This window comes from Pristis pectinata, chromosome 18 (genome assembly GCF_009764475.1).
Source record: "Pristis pectinata isolate sPriPec2 chromosome 18, sPriPec2.1.pri, whole genome shotgun sequence".
In the NCBI taxonomy this organism is placed as follows: Eukaryota; Metazoa; Chordata; class Chondrichthyes; order Rhinopristiformes; family Pristidae; genus Pristis; species Pristis pectinata.
In genome coordinates this window covers 27,550,548-27,568,739 of record NC_067422.1, presented here as the reverse complement: position 1 = coordinate 27,568,739, position 18,192 = coordinate 27,550,548, and the positions used below count along the sequence as shown (strand labels likewise).

The following is an 18,192-nucleotide window of genomic DNA, read 5'->3' as shown; positions in this document are numbered from 1 at the left end:
AAACATAATAAGTTGTTTTTGGATGCAAATTACAGACCCTCTTACTACTTCCTAGACTGAACGGAGGCTGACATTCCATTGGAGTGGAGGCGCTGATGTGTTGTCGGTGGTGTTGCCTCTTGAAAAAAGTGTTTGAATGAGTCTCCGAATGCAAAACACCCAGAGGCAATACTTGAATAAATAATAGGAGAATTTTCCCTAGTGTCCTGGCCAATATTTATCACTCATTCAATATTACTAAAAGACTGAATATTTGGTCATTTGCACATTGCTGCTGGCAGGAGATTGTTGCGTGCAAATTGGCTGCCGCATTACTTGTAGCAGGGATTACACTACAGAAATACTTCATGGTGGTAAAGTGTTTTGGGGATATCCTGAAGAGGACATGAAAGGTGCTCCATCAATGCTTTTATTTTCAAGTGTGCCCTGTAATCAGTACCCTGAAGAAACAATACATTCACCAGTTGATATGAGCTAAAGATTCGCAAGTCACAAGACATCTACATTGGTTTCTTCGAGTCTGGGTGTTGGTGGGACCTGAAAGGGGACGGTAGGAAGGCAAGCGGACCGTGTAGGGTGAACCAGGGACGGGCAAAGCGAAGGGGCATCTAACTCAGGAATGGGCAGCAGTCATCGGCCGCAGGGTGACTGGAAGCGGACCGCGAAATGTGGTGTAGGGTGTCGAGCCGGCGCACCAGGTAGGAGGAAGCATGAACAGGCTGAGAAGGCAGAAGGAAGCGAGGGCGACCCGCGTAGGGCGCAGAGACGGCGGGGAGATGCGCAGATGGGGCAGGATGATTTGGTGTGGATCCGGCAGGGTGGAGCTCCAGCGGACCTGGAAGGAATACGGCAGGGTGGGGCGCGGGCGGACGTGAAAGGGTGAAGGTAGGTGGGACCCAAGCGGACCTGAAAGGAATACGGCAGGGTGGGGCGCGGGCGGGCGGACGTGAAAGGAGATGGGTTAGCGGACCGTGCAGGGTGAATCAGGGATGGACAGAGCGAAGGGGCAACGAGCCCAGGGATGTGCAGCAGTCATCGGCCGCAGGGTGACTGGAAGTGGGCGGACACGGTGGGTGAAGCAGAAACGACGCGAATAAATAGGATTAGTGCGGATTGGTACAAGGCGGGCTGAAGGGCCTGGTTCTGTGCTGTATGGCGCTCTGACTGAGTTACCGAGAGAATCCTAGAATCAAAACCATGTTATTAGATGCTTTGCCATTAGATTTCACTGCATTTTTTTCCTCTGCTGTGTTTCCAGAATGTGTGTTTCTGTTGTATGCAACAGGCTGATGCATTCCATCTAGAGAGTCAAGAGGATCAGGTGCATGAGAACACCCCCTTCTCACCTCCAGTCGAGTTGTTGCACAAGTCAGGCACCAACTTGAGTCGGGTAGACTTCACTGCTCCTTCATCACCTCTGGGAGTAACTCCACCTCATGGATTAAGTAGTTTGAGAAGAAGGCTCAGAATTTTTTGTCAAGGGTAGTTAGGGATGAGATATAGTGCTGGCCTTGTTGGTGACACCTACGTATTGAGTGAATTGTGTCATATTTCTGCAATTATATAACTGTTTTGGATAGCTGACACAGTTGTTTGGAACTTAGAAGTTGAGTTACAAAGTTCACTGAAGACCCCTCCTCCACACCCACAAAGAGAAGTTTATGATCATTCAGTTACAGAACCAAGACAAAGCCCTGATTTGCCTGGGCTGTAGACCTGGAAGTTATGGTGGGATTGTGCCCAACATTATCACTAGTGGAGGATGTGAGGTCAATGAGTGAGGCAGACACCATCAGTGAAGCGACTGCCTGTGACAGGGTGATGGGATCTTAGACATACACCGGTTGGAAGATTCAACACTTCCTGCTGGGAGCTATGGAGCAAAGGCCATTTCCCCTTCTTACACTTCCTGTTGCTTTATGTAAGAGGGCTGAAAATAAGATAAGATTTCTTTATTAGTCACATGTACATCGAAACACACAGTGAAATGTATCTTCTGTGTAGAATTGTTCTGGGGGCCACCTGCAAGTGTCGCCACACTTCTGGCGCCAACATAGCATGCCCACAACTTCCTAACCTGTACATCTTTGGAATGTGGAAGGAAACCGGAGCACCCGGAGAGATGACTAAACGAAGAATCAGCTCTTAGATCATTTAGGCTGTCTCTTTGTATGGAATGTCCCATTTCCATTACTCTGGATCCAAGCTTCAACCTCATGCCTGGTCCTACAGAGGAAGAGGTTCTGAAACTTGGGAATCCCACACTTCTGCTCCTTCATAATTGAGAGGAACCATGTTGGAATAGGTGGGAGTTCCAACTCAACGAGGCTCCACAGAATTTCTCAGCAAGGCCAGGGGCTTACTGTTATAAGGATCTCCACTGTACAGCACTGTACTAGAGTGATAGTGGGAGTATGCAGAGACCATTGAAAATTCAGGGACATAACAGATTTTGAAAATCATTGTTTGAGACCTACGATAGCAGAAAATAAAGTTTGGGGTCGTGGGGATAGGTGAGGATGGGGATATGTTTACTTATAGTGGATTGGAACACCTGTCTGTTCTGAAATGCACTCCAAATTCAGTACCAATAATCTCCTCACGCCAATGCTGGATATCTTCCCAATGGTGCTCCCTCTCCATTACCACACCTGTGGCATTTCTCCTGCACTTATAATGACAAGGCAGTGTGGTATTTGGAGACCTTGCTGCAAACTGATTAACTAAGAGTGTCATATGTTTTTGTGAGGATATGTACTGACTTGATTTGTAGAGTGCTTGGTTCTCAGTGACTATTATGATAAAAATTTCTTGTTGATTATTTCTTTCTCTAAAAGCACGTTGATCTGTAAATATTCACCAGAAAAGTTGCAGAATTATACCGAGGTGGTGGTGCCTTTGGGGGGAGATGGTGTGGAACTGGAATGGGGATTTGTCAGAACGATGATTGTGTATCTGCTGATTTTTGCGGGTTAGACCATCTACGTGATGGCGACCTGTCTCGTTATGATCCAGTGGCCCAAATCTTCCAGTGAAATGCTGGCAGTTCTGCAGAGGAGACTGCTGACATTGCCCTTTGCAACTGTGGCTTCAGGGCTCCATCAGAAATGTACAAGTTGCAAACTGCTGATCATCAGGAGATTCTTGAATATGCATGAAATCCAGCCATGGGTCACACACTTCCACAGCTCTTCCAGCTGGTACACTGGGAATTCTATCTGTTTAACCTGAACCGGGTGATGTCAGGCAGAGGAAGAGTGTGGCCGTTCATTGGAATGGAAAACAGTTGTGAAGGAGAAGGCCAAGTCTAAGTTAATTTACATTTGATAAGATAAGATATTTTTCTTAGTCAGATGTACATTGAAACACACAGTGAAAGGCATCTTTTTGCGTAGAGTGTTCTGGGGGCAGCCCGCAAGTGTTGTCACACTTCTGGTGCCAACATAGCATGCTAACAACTTCCTAACCCGTATGTCTTTGGAATGTGGGAGGAAACCGGAGCACCCGGAGGAAACCCATGCAGTAACGGGGAGAATGTACAGACTTCTTACAGACAGTGGCCGGAATTGAACTCGGGTCGCTGGCGCTGTAATAGCATTATGCTAACCGCTACACTACCGTGCCGTCCCCATTTCTTGATTTACTTGAGTTAATTTTAATGTGTCTAATTAAGTAGGACAAGTACAGCAATGAAAGGTGTGTCCTTATCCTTCAAGAAAGGGAGGACTTCTTCACATTCCTTTTCCTTGCAAAAGCAAAATCCGTGGCTGAGGTTGAGAAGGGAAGGTGCCCTTCACGCCTGCTCGGAGATCAGAAATAGCTGCCACGTGCAGTTCTAAACACTCCCAGAAATGTTTGCTGCATTTGCTGATACCAGGCACTCAAATTTCCCTATGTGGGCAGGGTGGACAGTTTGCCTTCGCCTTGCATTTGTGCACAGGAATAGCTTCCCACTGGCTTGGAACAGCTGTGGGAAATCCCTTGTCCAGCCAGGCCAGTGAAAGAAAGGCTTCAGAACTTAATTTAGCAAAGTCTTCCTTCTTGAAAGTAAACAATTCCTAATGACAAACTAAGCAGCATGAAATATGAATGTTGGCTTTTGACAGCTTTTAATAACATAACATAACTTTGTTAATCCTCTGCAGGTTAGAAGTGCGGGTTACATCCAAACTAAATAAAAATGTAAACAGGGCCCCTTTCAACATGTTGCAGACATTTTCCCCAAGCTCCTTCAATGTCAAGTAGTGTAATCATAAAGTGGAGTGATTATGCATCTTCCCTGCTTGTACAGTGGAATAAGATTTACCAAAGAGACTTGGATGCAAACAAAGAATTATGTGCTTATACAAATTTTCAGCTTAAAAGCCTTCACAGAGTTGCAATCTGTCTCTGACAGAGTGAATTTTGTAATATACAAGTTTGCTTTTCTAATCTCTGTTGGTGATTTATGGAGCTTATTGCAATTCTGACTGATTTTTGATTTGCTCCGTTTGCTGTGGTAATATTGTGGTAAAACAGTGCCTGGATTGTTTCATTAAAGGTATTTTGTTAATGAAGGGAATAGTTTAATTTACACACCTGGGAACTTTGACTGATCCTCACACGACTGATAGTGCAGCCTCCAGCGAGACGTATGCATCGCCATAGCACCGGGTGTGCATCCGCTCCTCTGGGAGTTGGTTGAGTTAGCGGAAGGTGGGGCTCGCAGTGACCCAAAGCCCTGATTAATTTTATAGCTTGGCTGAGATGGAGAAATCTGGAGAAATCCCAGGTCGGGCATCGATGCTCCCTGGGTTATCTTGACCTTAAACAGTGATTATTGGCAATGCAGCTGGCAAACTATTTCTGATTGACCAGTTACAGCCTTCAGTGTGGATTTTCTATAAGGAAAAGGTTGAAGGAATGGTCAGGATATTAAACCAAGAGGTTAGAATTTGGATATCGTGTTGATGGGTTTATCTGCTAAAATTTAACAAAGCAGCTGTCATGCAAATGAGTTTATTTATCTGACATGTAACCTGCATTCCCTTAAAGAAAGAGACACTTTGAATGCCACAAGGAATAGCATGTAAATTTTCATCCAAACATTCTTCAGCTGTTTTTGGAACTCACTTCAAGAATGTGCTGGGTAAAGGTTTGCCTGATAATCTAATCTAATTATCGCCCTTCAATGCAGGCCACAGGCAGTGTGGCAGGCTCCAGCTGTTGGTAACATGCTGGCACAAGATGTAGTTCTGTCAATGTGATTCCCGACCGAACAGCAAGGTCTGAGAATCCCAAGAACCCGTGCAATTTGTGCTGGCTGCTTGCTAATAATATGAGTGTAACTTCATGATCTGGAGTCAGTCAGGGCATGATACTGTGGCTGAGTTGTTTTCTCGTTAAGTTGCCGGCGTAAGTGAGGCAACTGAAGTGTTTTTATCAGAACAGAATTTGACAGCGAAATCCCCAACATTAACACACGTTAAGTAAAAAGCCTGATTTATCGGGCGTGACAATTTGACTTGTGAAGTTAGGATTCTATTTAGATTTTGTAGCTTCCTAAAATAAGGACCATTCTGATTCTGCTGTTGACCATGGCCTTCCACGGGCTGAGGAAATCAGCCCAGGCCCCTGTACCAGCCCCTGGATTGTCAGTCGGCCGGGCACTAATAACGACGGACAAGAAAGAAGTTTGTCGCCTAGAGTGACTGAAGAGTCCAGAATGAAAAAAAGTCAGATTACCATCAAGAGAAGAAGATGTTGGTAATGCCTTACACAGCAGCTCACCTGGCTGTACAGTGCGTGTACACTAACGGGATAACTCTTCATCTACGCAGACCTAACAGATCGCTCTTGGAAAAGGCTGGAACAATAGTAATAACTCTAGAGCTGGGGAAGAAATAAACCACAATCACTCTCATTCCTGATTGCTCCCTAGTGCCATTGAAGACGTGTATTCAGATGTCTGGTTAGATCACACACTGCTTTCAGGAAATAAGTATTAAGTGTCAAACTAATCAAGCTTCTCACATACTCATAGTTATGTTTGATCCAGTCTTACTAGGTAACCTAGATTTATGTCAACCTGTTTCTGTTGTGAATAATTTGCAATGCTGTATCATTCTGTATATAATTACTTCAGAACTAAATACAAGGATCTGTGATTTTGAAAACCATTCTATCTTTGTACAATTTAGATCATTTATGTCTAGCTTGCAGTGAGTTGGGCTTTAATTAAAATGAAGTTTCTTTCCTTCACGTTTCCAATTACTCTTCCATGCAATTAGTGAAAGAGGCCATCTTGATTTTTTTTGTTCAATTCTCCATAATAACAATATGCTGCTTAAGTGATGCTCTGTGCCTGTGATGCTGCTGTAAGTTCTTCATTGCACCTGTGCACACATGTGCTTGTGCATATGACAATAAACTCGACTTTGTACATGGCTAGAGTTCTGTTTGTGCTGAAATCTATCAAGTAGCATTCTTAATAAGTAACTCAAATATACATAAGGGTTACAGTTCGCCCTACAAATAGAGGCTGGAGTACAAAAACAAGGAAGTCATGATGAATGTAATATATGATGAATGTAATAGTACAATTTGTTTAATTTATGTTTTTCGTGTGAATGCAGTTTATCTGATGCCATGTGCCTGTGATGCTGCTGCAAGTAAGTTTTTCATTGCACCTGTGCATACGTGGACGTGCATATGACAATAAATTTGACTTTGAACCTTTATAAAAGATTGTCTTGGCCATAACTGGAATATTGTGTCCAGTTCTGGATACCTCGGTTTAACAAAGATGTAGCGGTTTTGGAGAAGGTGAAGAAAAGTCTTACCAAAATGATTCCAGGAAATGTGACTTCAGTTATGTAGAAGCTGGGGTTGTTCTCCCTGGAACAGAGGAGCTTGTAAGGGGAGTCAGATAAAGATAGGGTACAGACGGACTAGAGAGTGGAAAAACTGTTGGCAGAGGAGTCAAGAACTAGGAGACAGAAAATGAAGGAGATTGACAAGGTGGCCAAAAAGCCATGAGGATGAGTCTTACACACAGTGTGTTGAGGAATGCAATGTTAGTGGTGGGTAGTGGAGGTAGATTCAACTGTAGCATTCAAAAGGGAGCTGAAAACTATCTGAATGTTGAGGAGGAGGTGGAAGAGCAGGACGAACGGGATTGCTCTTACAGTACGATTCAAAGGCTGAAAGGCCTCCTTCCTTGCTATAACCATTCTGCGATCTGGTTTTAAATCTTATTTTGGTCATTAAAAACACTTTCTTTTACTGAGAGATACAATTTTGAGTGATTCTGCAAAAACTATGCTGATAAAACATTCTTGTTGGAGGTAGTTACAAATTTATGTTAAATTTGATCCTATTGGGAATGTTACATAATGTGCTTTAATAGTAAATATTGACATAAGAAGCATGACTCAGAATTGTGACAAAGGAAGAGGACAGGACATGTATACCAAGTATTTTAGTAATGTTTACTCACAGGGCCAGAAATTGTCACAAGCCTGAAAACGTACAGGGAAATCCTGCTGTGTATGGAGGCGGGAGGGTGGGGGTGAGGTGAGGGGAAGGGGAAGGTGAGGCACTGTTTTTATGCCCAGCCCTCTGGGAGCAATATTCTCTCATGGCCAAGACCTGGTGCTGTAGAACCAGGAACAGCCCTGTGTCCTCGTACATTCCTGCAGCTTTGGATGGCAATCATTTGGGCAGTGCATTGTGGGAGGGGGTAGAGGACTGACGGGAGAGGATCATGGGATGGAGATGGTTGTGGATTCAGCCGGGGGGGGGTGGTGGTGGGGGTGGGTAGCTGGATGGGGTGTTCAGGAGCATGGTGACGTGGGGGGTTAGGTGTGGTGAAGGTGATGGATCAGTCAGGAGATGATTGGGTAGGGACGAGAAGATCAGAGAGGGGGATTGATCTAGGTGTTGTTCTGTTAGGAGTGGGCAGTCAAGGAGATAGTTTGAGGGGTTAGTTTCCCTTTAAATAACCTTTGCATTAAGGCCTACTGAAATGTTTTTCCATGTATTCATGAGATATGAATGTTGGTATAATTTGTAGTCCATCCTGAGTTACCCCTGAACTGGAAAGCAGCTTAGAGTCGAACACAATGATGTGGATCTGGTGGTGTCCACAGGCCAGACTGAGTAATAATCCTTCCCTGATTAACAGTAGTGAACCAGATATCTGTCTTCATGGAAGAACACACAGAATCTCCAGGAACTACAAGTGAATGAGAAGCTCCAAGAAATCAGTAATAGCGAAAAAGGTGTTGTAGCAATTAATGAGTCTGAAAGGCAATAAATCCCCAGGACCTGCTGACATGCATCCCAGGCATTTGATGGATGCAGCTCTGCAGAAAGTGGATGCACTGGTTGCATTTCTCAAAATTCCATAGATCCCAGAATGGTTCCCAAAGATCAGAAGGTGGCCAACATAACCTCACTGCCTCAACCTCAACTGCCATAACCTCAACATAACCTCAATTAAAATGGGTAGAAGCAAGAAGATGAGAACCTGCAAATTAGTTAAACTGACATCAGAAGGGAAAATGCTGGAAACTAATTTGAAGGAAGAGGTAACAGAGAAAATAACAATAAGATTAGGCTGGAATCAACTTGGATCTATGAAAGGGAAATCATATTTAACAAATGTATTACTTTTTGAGGTTGTTACTAGAAGAAATGATAAAGGCGAACCAGTTGATGTGTATTTGGACTTTCAGAAGACCTTCAATAAGATGACAGACAAGAAATGGTTAAATGGAATTAGAATATCCTTTATTAGGGCTAATGCACTGAAATAGGTTGAAGACCAGTTAGCGGACAGAAAGCAGAAAATAGGGAAAAAAAATGGGTTTTCAAGTTGGGAGATCGTAATTAGTGAGGTGAGTAGGGATTGGTGCTGAGGGCCCTCTGTTCACAATCCATCTTAATGATTTGGATGGAAGGGATCAAGTGACTAAATCCAGTTTGCCGAGGAGGCAATGCGGGTGGCAGTGAGGGATATGGCAAGGGTGCAGAGAAGCTTCAGAGGAATACAAGCGAGCTAAATGAATTGGTGAAGATACGGCAGATGCACCTCATGTACACTAATGGAAGAAAAATGCAAACGTGAGCTATTTGCACCCAATTGAATTTCACAATAAAGTTTTTGATGTACTTCAGTTGCATGGTGCTCCTCTCCAAAAGTGTTGCACAAAGCAACAGAACGTCGGCCCTTCTATCATCACAGAGCATAACCTGAACTGTGCTGCGAAAGATGAAAAAAATAAAACCTTGAAGTGGCTAGCTACACACTACAAAAAGAAGACACAGAGTAGCTGGTTCGAAATCAGAAGTCGAATGAACGACGGGCGCAGTGCACCTTTAGTATCCCAAAACTTCCCGCGCTACAGTTCCCGCGCTGACGTCACACACGGGCCACCTGACCTTCCTGCGCACGGGCTTTCCTAGCCCGACGATGGGGAAGAAGGAGGGCCCCGCGCCATCTTGGATCGGGGCCTCCGACGACTTTCGCGATGTCGGGAGCCGTTCGATGCTGGTGCGGTGAGTCGCTACAACTAAAGTCTAAACAAATAAGATTATTGTAAATTATTCATCATTGCTTCCATTTCTATAATTCCCTGCCATTTTGTTGACTACACGAGCTAGGAGACAATTTCTTCTCATATTTCCAGTGGAAGGTAGTGAGGAGAAGTTCAGCACAGTGTACCCAGTGGATTTCTTTTTCCTTGGCTACAACAACTGGGGGACTTGAAAGGAATATTCCTCTCCCCTTATACACATACACATATACGATGGTCTAAAGTGGTCGACAGCAGATCCTCAGCCTTATTTTGCATCTCCTTTGATTTTATTTCCACTGAAGTCAATGGAAATAAAAATTGAGTGAGATGCAAAACAGGTTGTCAGTTGAAAGTCAAAACAATGCTCCTTTACATTTGAGTGCTGTATGTCACACTATTCCCTTCCACCCTACAAAGCCTGGAAATCTTCCTATGTTCATCTCTGCTCCTAGGGGAGTGCTGTATGTCACACTATTTGAGTGCTGTATGTCACACTATTCCCTTCCACCCTACAAAGCCTGGAAATCTTCCTATGTTCATCTCTGCTCCTAGGGGAGACTGTTGTTTGCAAACTGTCAAAACAGAGTTTATTGTCATATGAACAAGTACATGTATGCACAAGTGCAATGAAAGACTTACTTGCAGCAGCATTGCAGGCACCTAGCATCATATAAGCAACATTCACAAGAAAAACAAATTAAGTGTAAATTATACACAATTTTTACAAGAAGGAACACAATTAGAACCAAAAAAAAGTCCATTTTGGTGCAAAGTGATCAAAGTGGTCATAGTGTTACTGTATCTGTGTCTCTGAGCACCTGTCAGACCGGATGCACCAATGGGCCTTGGGCAACAGCATGAATCCAGCTTCACTGTGCCACTTACTTGAAAAGGTTGGTGAGTTTGTGCTCGGGGAGAGAATACCAGCTCTCTTTGCATTCAGTCCCAGAACTGTTGAAGGGAATAGAAAATGGATCAGTAGAATTATTAAAAAAAACTATTTGATATGAAATGCTGGAGGTGGCACAAAGATTTCTGAAACCCACTCTGCGTTGACTGCTGGCTACTGTTACCCTGGCAACTGCCTGTGTCATGCTGCCTTACACAACCGAGGACTGTTCTGCAGGACAAACCCTGCCTACCCTTTGAAAGAACTGAGGCGTCCCAGTATGCTCATGGGGTCCTCTGTATTCAGCAGAGGATGTGGAGATGGATCGCAGAACTTGGGTTTGTGTAAGTGACTGAAGAATCAATGGAAAACTGCTGGTGACAGGACCAGGCACAGCGGACATCAAGGTTTTATGGATGAACAATAGCCACAGTGATGGGAGCAAGAGAGATCAGAAATCTATAAGGAAGCTAATTTGGGCTGATGAATGGATGGAAGGAAAAAAGGCAGTCAAAAATGTACAAAAGCTAATAGAAAGAAAACGAGCATGTTTGAGTTCTGGCTTTGGGGAATTTCAAAAGACAGGAAACAGATGATGAATGAATGATTTTCCTTGATTATGATTCTTCCATCTTCAGAATGTGGATGTAAGAAGCTCCAATCTTCCTCTGTGAGCCCACTGTTTGAATGGTGTCTGCTTCCATTTACCTTTAGATAAGCAGAATAATGATATTACTCTGCCTTACCAACCAGGTATTGCAGCTCGTAACAAATAGATCTGTTTGATAAGAGGGTAGCCGCCTTTGGCTTCTAATCAAGCAACAGTTTCACAATATCAAACCATCCCTTATTTTAATTGATCTGTCTTCTCTGAGCAGAAGATACTAATCATTAATTAAAGTACCGCTGTTATTTTGCTTTGCAGGCAATGATCTGAACATTTTTGGAGGAGTCATTTTCGAACAGAAGCTGTGTAGGTAGTAATGCAGTGAAAACAAAAAATCCTGGAGAAAAGTAACACAATGATAAATCTGAAAACAGAAGCAATGATTGTGCATCTTCTACATCAGAGGTAACATTAATGCAGTGGTTAAACGTTTCCTAACCTAATACTTGGATTCTCTGATATTGTGAAGATAAAATAACAACACTCCAACGGAGTCACTACTTTCAGGGAAAGGCAAAACTGGGAATAAACAAAGTAGGAATGCAGCTGAAATTAGATTAATTGCAAGCTCTTGGTAAAGCAATCTTGTTCTTTTGAAAGCCAGAACTAAAATAGTTAATGATAGAATTCGAGTTTAATCCTTACTCATGGAGAGAAACATATCTTTGCCACAAAATACTGCTGGGAAACATTTTATAAAGTGCCTTCATTAAATTTCTGCTGCAGATTTGAAGGAGAAGGATACAGCTCTAAAGGTGGATTTCTTTTAGCTGTGGTGAAACATTAATGACAATGTCTTACAGTGGTTAGTTCAACACCTGGAGCTCTGTGGAGAATAATCGTGTCAACCTGTTAACACACAACTCATCGATATTTTCCCTCACCAATGTATCAAAGTTTAAGGACCGTTGAACAGTGGTGCACAAAATTTCATTAGGGAGAACCAGATTTGCAATGAAAACCACTTCTGAGGGCCACTTATAAAATAACATGTTTTATTTTAACGTATAAAACATATTTTGTTACCTTTAAATTCCATAGTTCTTGGTGCTCCTTGTCATCTCCTCATTGGCTTCTCGTTTCCCCCTCACTGCTTCAGTCACTGCTGCCTCACTGCCTTCCTGTCCCCTCACTGCCCACTTATTATTTCCACTCACTGCACCCTCACTACTTCACGCACCACCTTTTACATCGGTCCACTCATCACATCTCCAGTAATCTTTTTCTCCTTACCACCAGTAATCCAGTATTATGCAGTGACAGATCTGTGCCCACCAGTAAGGTAACCCCATTTTATTGAGTGACAGGCCACCAGTGCTTCACCTCGGTGTTCTGCTGTGATAAATCTGTTCCTACCAGTAGAGTACCCATTTTATATTAACAAGCCCTTGCCCATTTGTACAGTACCACTGGGTCGAGAGCTACTTATGGAACTGAACCTGGACTTGGACCCAGTGACTGGAAGGGCTGATGTGGTCCATGTGTCTGTCAGCTCTGGGTTCCTGTCCTGGAGTCCAGCTGTGACCCTGGAATTCCCTCTGTGCCAAGATCCTGGCCCCAGGTCAAAGGCCCACCATTAGGTGGGTTTAGACAACGGTGAGTGTGGGCAGGATGGTCTGATCCCCCTGGCCAGTTACAGCCCCTGGGTCTTGCAAGGGCACCGTGAACATGGAGTCTATTGAAGTGGCCTGTTTTTAAGATCATTATGTGGTAAACAAGCAATGACCACAGAACATGTAATTTAGTCTGTGCTGAATAATGGTACAAACACACTCTGAAACATGCCATCACTCTTTGTAGAGATACTTCACAAGATCACAAGACAAAGGAGCAGAAGTAGGCCATTCGGCCCATCGAGTCTGCTCCATGAGCTACACTAATACTATTCCTATCTAGTCCCAATTTCCGGCCTTATCCCCATATCCCTTGATACCTTGACTAATTAGATACCTATCAATCTCTTTCTTAAACGCCCCCCAATGATTGGGCCTCCACAGCTGTATGTGGCAAAGAATTCCATAATTTCACTACGCTCTGGCTAAAGAAATTTCTCCTCGTTTCTGTTTTAAACCGGTACCCTCTAATTCTAAGATTATGCCCTCCAGTCCTGGACTCGCCCTCCAGTCCTGGACTCACCCACCAAGGGAGCCACATCTACTCTGTCCAGTCCTTTCAACATTCTAAATGTTTCTATGAGGTCCCCTCTCATTCTTCTGTACTCCAATGAATACAGTCCAAGAGCCGACAAACTCTCATCATAAGGTAAGACCTTTCATTCCGGAATCATCCTTGTAAATCTTTTCTGACCCTCTCCAACATCAGCACATCCTTTCCTAAGATAAGAGGCCCAAACTGCACTCGGAGTACTCCAAATGAGGTCTCACCAGTGCCCCATAGAGCCTCATCAACGCTTCCTTACTTTATATTTTATACGTCGTCGAGATGAATGCCAACATAGCATTCGCTTTCTGTACCGTCAATCCGACCTGGTGGTTAAACCTTTAGGGTATTCTGCATGAGCTACCCAAGTCCCTTTGTACTTCTGTACTTTGAATTTCACTCTCCTTCTAGATACTAATCTGCCCGTTTATTTCTTTTCCAAAGTGTACAACTGCACATTTCTCAACGTTGAATCTCATCTGCAATTTCTTTGCCCATTCTCCTAAACTATCTAAGTCTCTCTGCAACCTTCCTATTTCTTCAATGCTCCCTACTCCTCCACCTATCCTGGTGTCGTCTGCAAACTTAGCCACAAAACCATTACTCCATCATCTAAATCATTAATGTACAAAGTAAAAAGAAGTGGCCCCAACACTGACCCCTGTGGAACACCACTAGTAACCGATAGCCAACCAGAAAAGGATCCCTTTATTCCCACCCTTTGCTTTCTGCCAACCAGCCAATGCTCCCCCACCTATTCCAATATCCTACTGTAATCCCATGAGCGTCTCACCTTATTAATCAGCCTCTTGTGCGGCACCTGTTGAAGGCCTTTTGAAAGCCTAAATACACAACATCCACAGCCTCTCCCTTATCCACCCTACCTGAGATTTCCTCAAAAAACTCCAATAGGTTGGTCAGGCAGGATCTTCCCTTCACAAAACCATGCTGATTTGGGCCTATCTTGCCTTGCACCTCTAGGTATTCCATAACCTCATCCTTGAGGATCGATTCCAATAACCTTCCCACCACCGATGTCAGACTAATAGGTCCGTAATTTCCTTTATGCTGCCTCCCACCCTTCTTATACAGCAGAACTACATTTGCGACCTTCCAGTCCTCCGGAACCATGATGGAATCTATTGATTTCTGGAAAATTATCGCCAATGCCTCCACAGTCTCCAAAGCCACCTCCTTCAGAACCCAGGGATGCATCTCATCCGGTTGGGGAGACTTATCTGCCTTTAGTCCATTTAGCTTCCCGAGCACCTTCTCTCTAGTAATCTTAACTGAATTCAGTTCTATCCCCTGAGACCCCTGACTATCCAGTATATTGCTGATGTCCTCCACAGTGAAGACCGATGCAAAATACTCATTTAGTTCCTCTGCCATCTCTTTATCATCCATTATAATCTCTCCCGCACCATTTTCAATTGGTCCTATATCTACCTGTGTCTCTCTTTTACTTTTCATATATTTAAAAAAACACGGTATCTTTTTGAATGTTATCTACTAACTTCCTTTCATAATTCATCTTTCCTAATAACCTTCTTAGTTTCTTTCTGTAAGTTTTTAAAAGTTTCCCAGTCTTCTGTTTTCCCACTAAGTTTTGCTTCCTTGGATGCCCTCCCTTTTGCTTTTATTTTAGCCTTCACCTCTCGTATCCACATTTGTGCCATTTTTCCATTCATAACCTTTTTTCTTGGAATATATCTATCCTGCATTTTCCTTATTTCTCGTAGAAATTCCATCCATTTCTGCTCTGCCGTCCCTCCAACTAGCTTACTTTTCCAATCAATTTGGGCCAGTTCCTCTCTCATGCCACTGTAATTTCCTTTGTTTCACTGAAATATTGACACATCTGATATCAGCTTCTCCTTTTCAAATTTGAGACTGAACTCAATCATATTGTGATCGCTAGTTCCTAATGGTTCCTTTACCCTTAGTTCCCTAATCACCTCCGGTTCGTTACATAGCACCCAATCCAAAACAGCCGATCCCCTGGTGGGCTCATCAACAAGTTGCTCCAAAAAGCCATCCTGTAGACCTTCCTCAAACTTGCTCTTCTGAGATCCACTGCCTTCCTGGCTTTCCCAATCCACCTTCATGTTAAAATCCCCCATAATTATCTTGACATTGTCTCTCTGACACGTTTTTCCTATTTCTAGCTGTAACTTATAGTCCACATCCTGGCTGCTGTTAGGGGGCCTATATATCACTGCTATTATTGTCCTTTTACCCGTGCCATTTCTTAGCTCCACCCATAAGGATTCCACTTCTTCTGACCCTATGTCCCTTCTCTCTGTTGATTTTATATCATTGCTAACCATCAGGGCCACACCACCCCCTCTGCCTACCTGCCTATCTTTCCTATACACTGTGTACCCTTGGACATCTAGTTCCCACTCACAGCCTTCCTTAAGCCATGACTCGGTGATTGCCATAATGTCATATTTTTTAATCTGTAGCTGTGCCACTAGGTCATCCACCTTATTTCTAATGCTACGTGCGTTTAAATATAGTACATTTAGACCAGTATCTGCTGCCGATTTTGCTGTATTTCTATTGTTCAGCAAATTATCCTGTCTTTTCACCTGCCTGTCCTTCTTTCCATCTTCACTGCACACTGTCTTGGACTTGCTCCTATATACCTCTTCCTCTATCCTAACATTCTGGTTTCCTTCCCCCTGCCAAATCAGTTTTAAACCCTCCCCAATGGCTATATTAAACATTCCCGCCAGGATATTGGACCCCTTGGAGTTCAGGTGTTACCCATCCTTTATGAGTAGGTCATACCTCTCCCAAAAAAGGTCCAAATGATCCAAGAATCTGAAGCCCTGCCCCCTGCACCAGTCTCTCAGCTACGCATTCATCTGCCAGATCTTTCTATTCTTACTGTGATTAGCATGTGGCATAGGTAGTAATCCTGAGATTACTACCCTGGAGGTCCTGCTTCTCAACCTTCTTCCTAGCTCCTTGTAATCTTCCTTCAGGACCTCCTCTCTTTTTCTACCTATGTCATTGGTACCTACATGTACCAAGACTTCTGGCTGATCACCCTTTCCCCTCAGAATATTTCTGGACCCAGTCCGAGACATCCCGTACCCAAGGAGGCAACACACCATCCGGGTATTGTTGTCAGGTTCGCAGAATCTCTTATCTGTTCCCCTCACTATAGAATCCCCAATGACCACTGCATTTCTCCTTTCTGCTGGACCACGGCACCAGGTACAGTGCCAAACTCCTGTTTGCCATAGTCTTCCTCTGTCAGGTCATCCTCTCCAATGGAACCTAAAATGAGATACTGATTTTTGAGGGGGACCGCCACAGAGGTACTCTCTACAAATTCTTTATAGCTTCTGTCTGTCTCCTCCTCACTCTCCCTAATCAGCCGAAGGTCATTGAGCTGCTGCTCCAGACTCTCAACACGTTCCTTGAGGAGCTGCATCTCAATGCACTTTACGCAGATGTAGTCCTCGGGGAGGCTGGCAGTCTCCCAGGGTCCCCACATCTGGCATTCTAAACATAACACTAATCCCAGATGCATACTGCTACTGCTATGGCACTGTCTAATGCAACTACAATAAATAAACTAGTAACTTACCCCCACTCTATAAATCTCGCCTCTTACCCTATTCTCGCCTAAGCCTGTTGAGCCAGAGCCAAAGCCCAACCACTCTGCTCCCTCTCACTCAGCTGCCCGCTGGATATGGCAGTCTTCTGTTTAAACTGTTCGCGCGCTACCGAGTGACGTCATGTGCCTGCGCAGTCACTCCCCGCTATCCTCGAACACGAAGGAAAAAGAAACAATTATTGCTTCGTTAGTCTTCGGCTCTCTCTGCTTCCTCGCCTCTCGCTGCCGATCAGCTTCTTACTTCAGCTTGGTTGAATTTTTTTTCTACAAGCTTTTCTTCCCCAAACTCGCAAACCCAAACACAAATCTTATCCAAAGGGTGTTGGCGCCTTCAGGATGAAGGACATACCAGTGGCAAATAGAAGGAAAAAAGCCCTTTGTTGAGAAAGCTGCCACATGAGGAGGACCACCTTGAAGTACATGAAACATTAACTGAGATGAAAATAGCAAACCTCAAATTTTGGTGCATGGAAGATCAAGAAAGTAAGATCAAATGACACAAATGGAAATGATGAGCAGCACATGGAGAACAGACATCAATAACAAGAAAAATTCAAAGACTTTAATGAATGTTTAATTTGGGAAACATTTGGGGTAAAGCAAAGCATTTAAAATGGTAAAAGAAAATAAAGCTCTTTTATATTGGTCTGTTAATTAAGATTCTGTGAACAGGCTCCTGCAATTTATGCTATTCAATCTGATTTTCATATATTCATTGGGATCTTTATTTTTTCATTTCTTTGGGTCCGGATGTCATTGAGAGTCTAGTATTTCTTGCTCATCCCTAATTATCCTTGAGAAGGTGGTGAGGATTTGCCGCCTTGAATTGCTGCAGTCCATCTGATGAAGATATTCCTGTGGTACTGTTGGGGATGGAGTTCTCTGATTTGGACGCGTTGACGATGAAGAATTGGTGATACATTTCAGATTCGTGTGTGACTTGGTTGGGAACATTGTGATAGTGCTGCTCCCATATGCTTGCTGCCCTTGTCCTTTGTGGTGGTAGGCATCACAGGATATGGAGGTAGTGTTGGAGTATCCTGGGTAGGTAACTGCGTTGAAGTTTGGAGATAGTATATGGTGCTAGAAATAAATATTTAGGATGATTATTAGAGTAGCAATCAAGTGGACTGCTTTGTCTTGGATTGTGTCCAGCTTCTTGGGAACTGTTGGAATTGCCTTCATCCAGGAGAGTATTTCAGGATGTTCCTGTTTGTGGATGGTGGAAAGACTTTGCGGTGTCAGGAAGTGAGTCACTCACTGCACATTACCCAGCCACTGA

General features: G+C 43.7%; 1 protein-coding gene across 1 annotated transcript in view; it reads left to right on the top strand.

The window, feature by feature from the left end:
• The first annotated feature begins 333 nt into the window (after positions 1-333).
• LOC127579884 (tripartite motif-containing protein 16-like protein) overlaps positions 334-18,192 on the top strand; it is a 139,731-nt gene continuing 121,872 nt past the window's right edge. The window contains exon 1 of the mRNA XM_052032918.1: positions 334-392. The gene's annotated coding sequence lies outside the window, so the exon portion shown is untranslated. The remainder of the gene's footprint in view (positions 393-18,192) is intronic.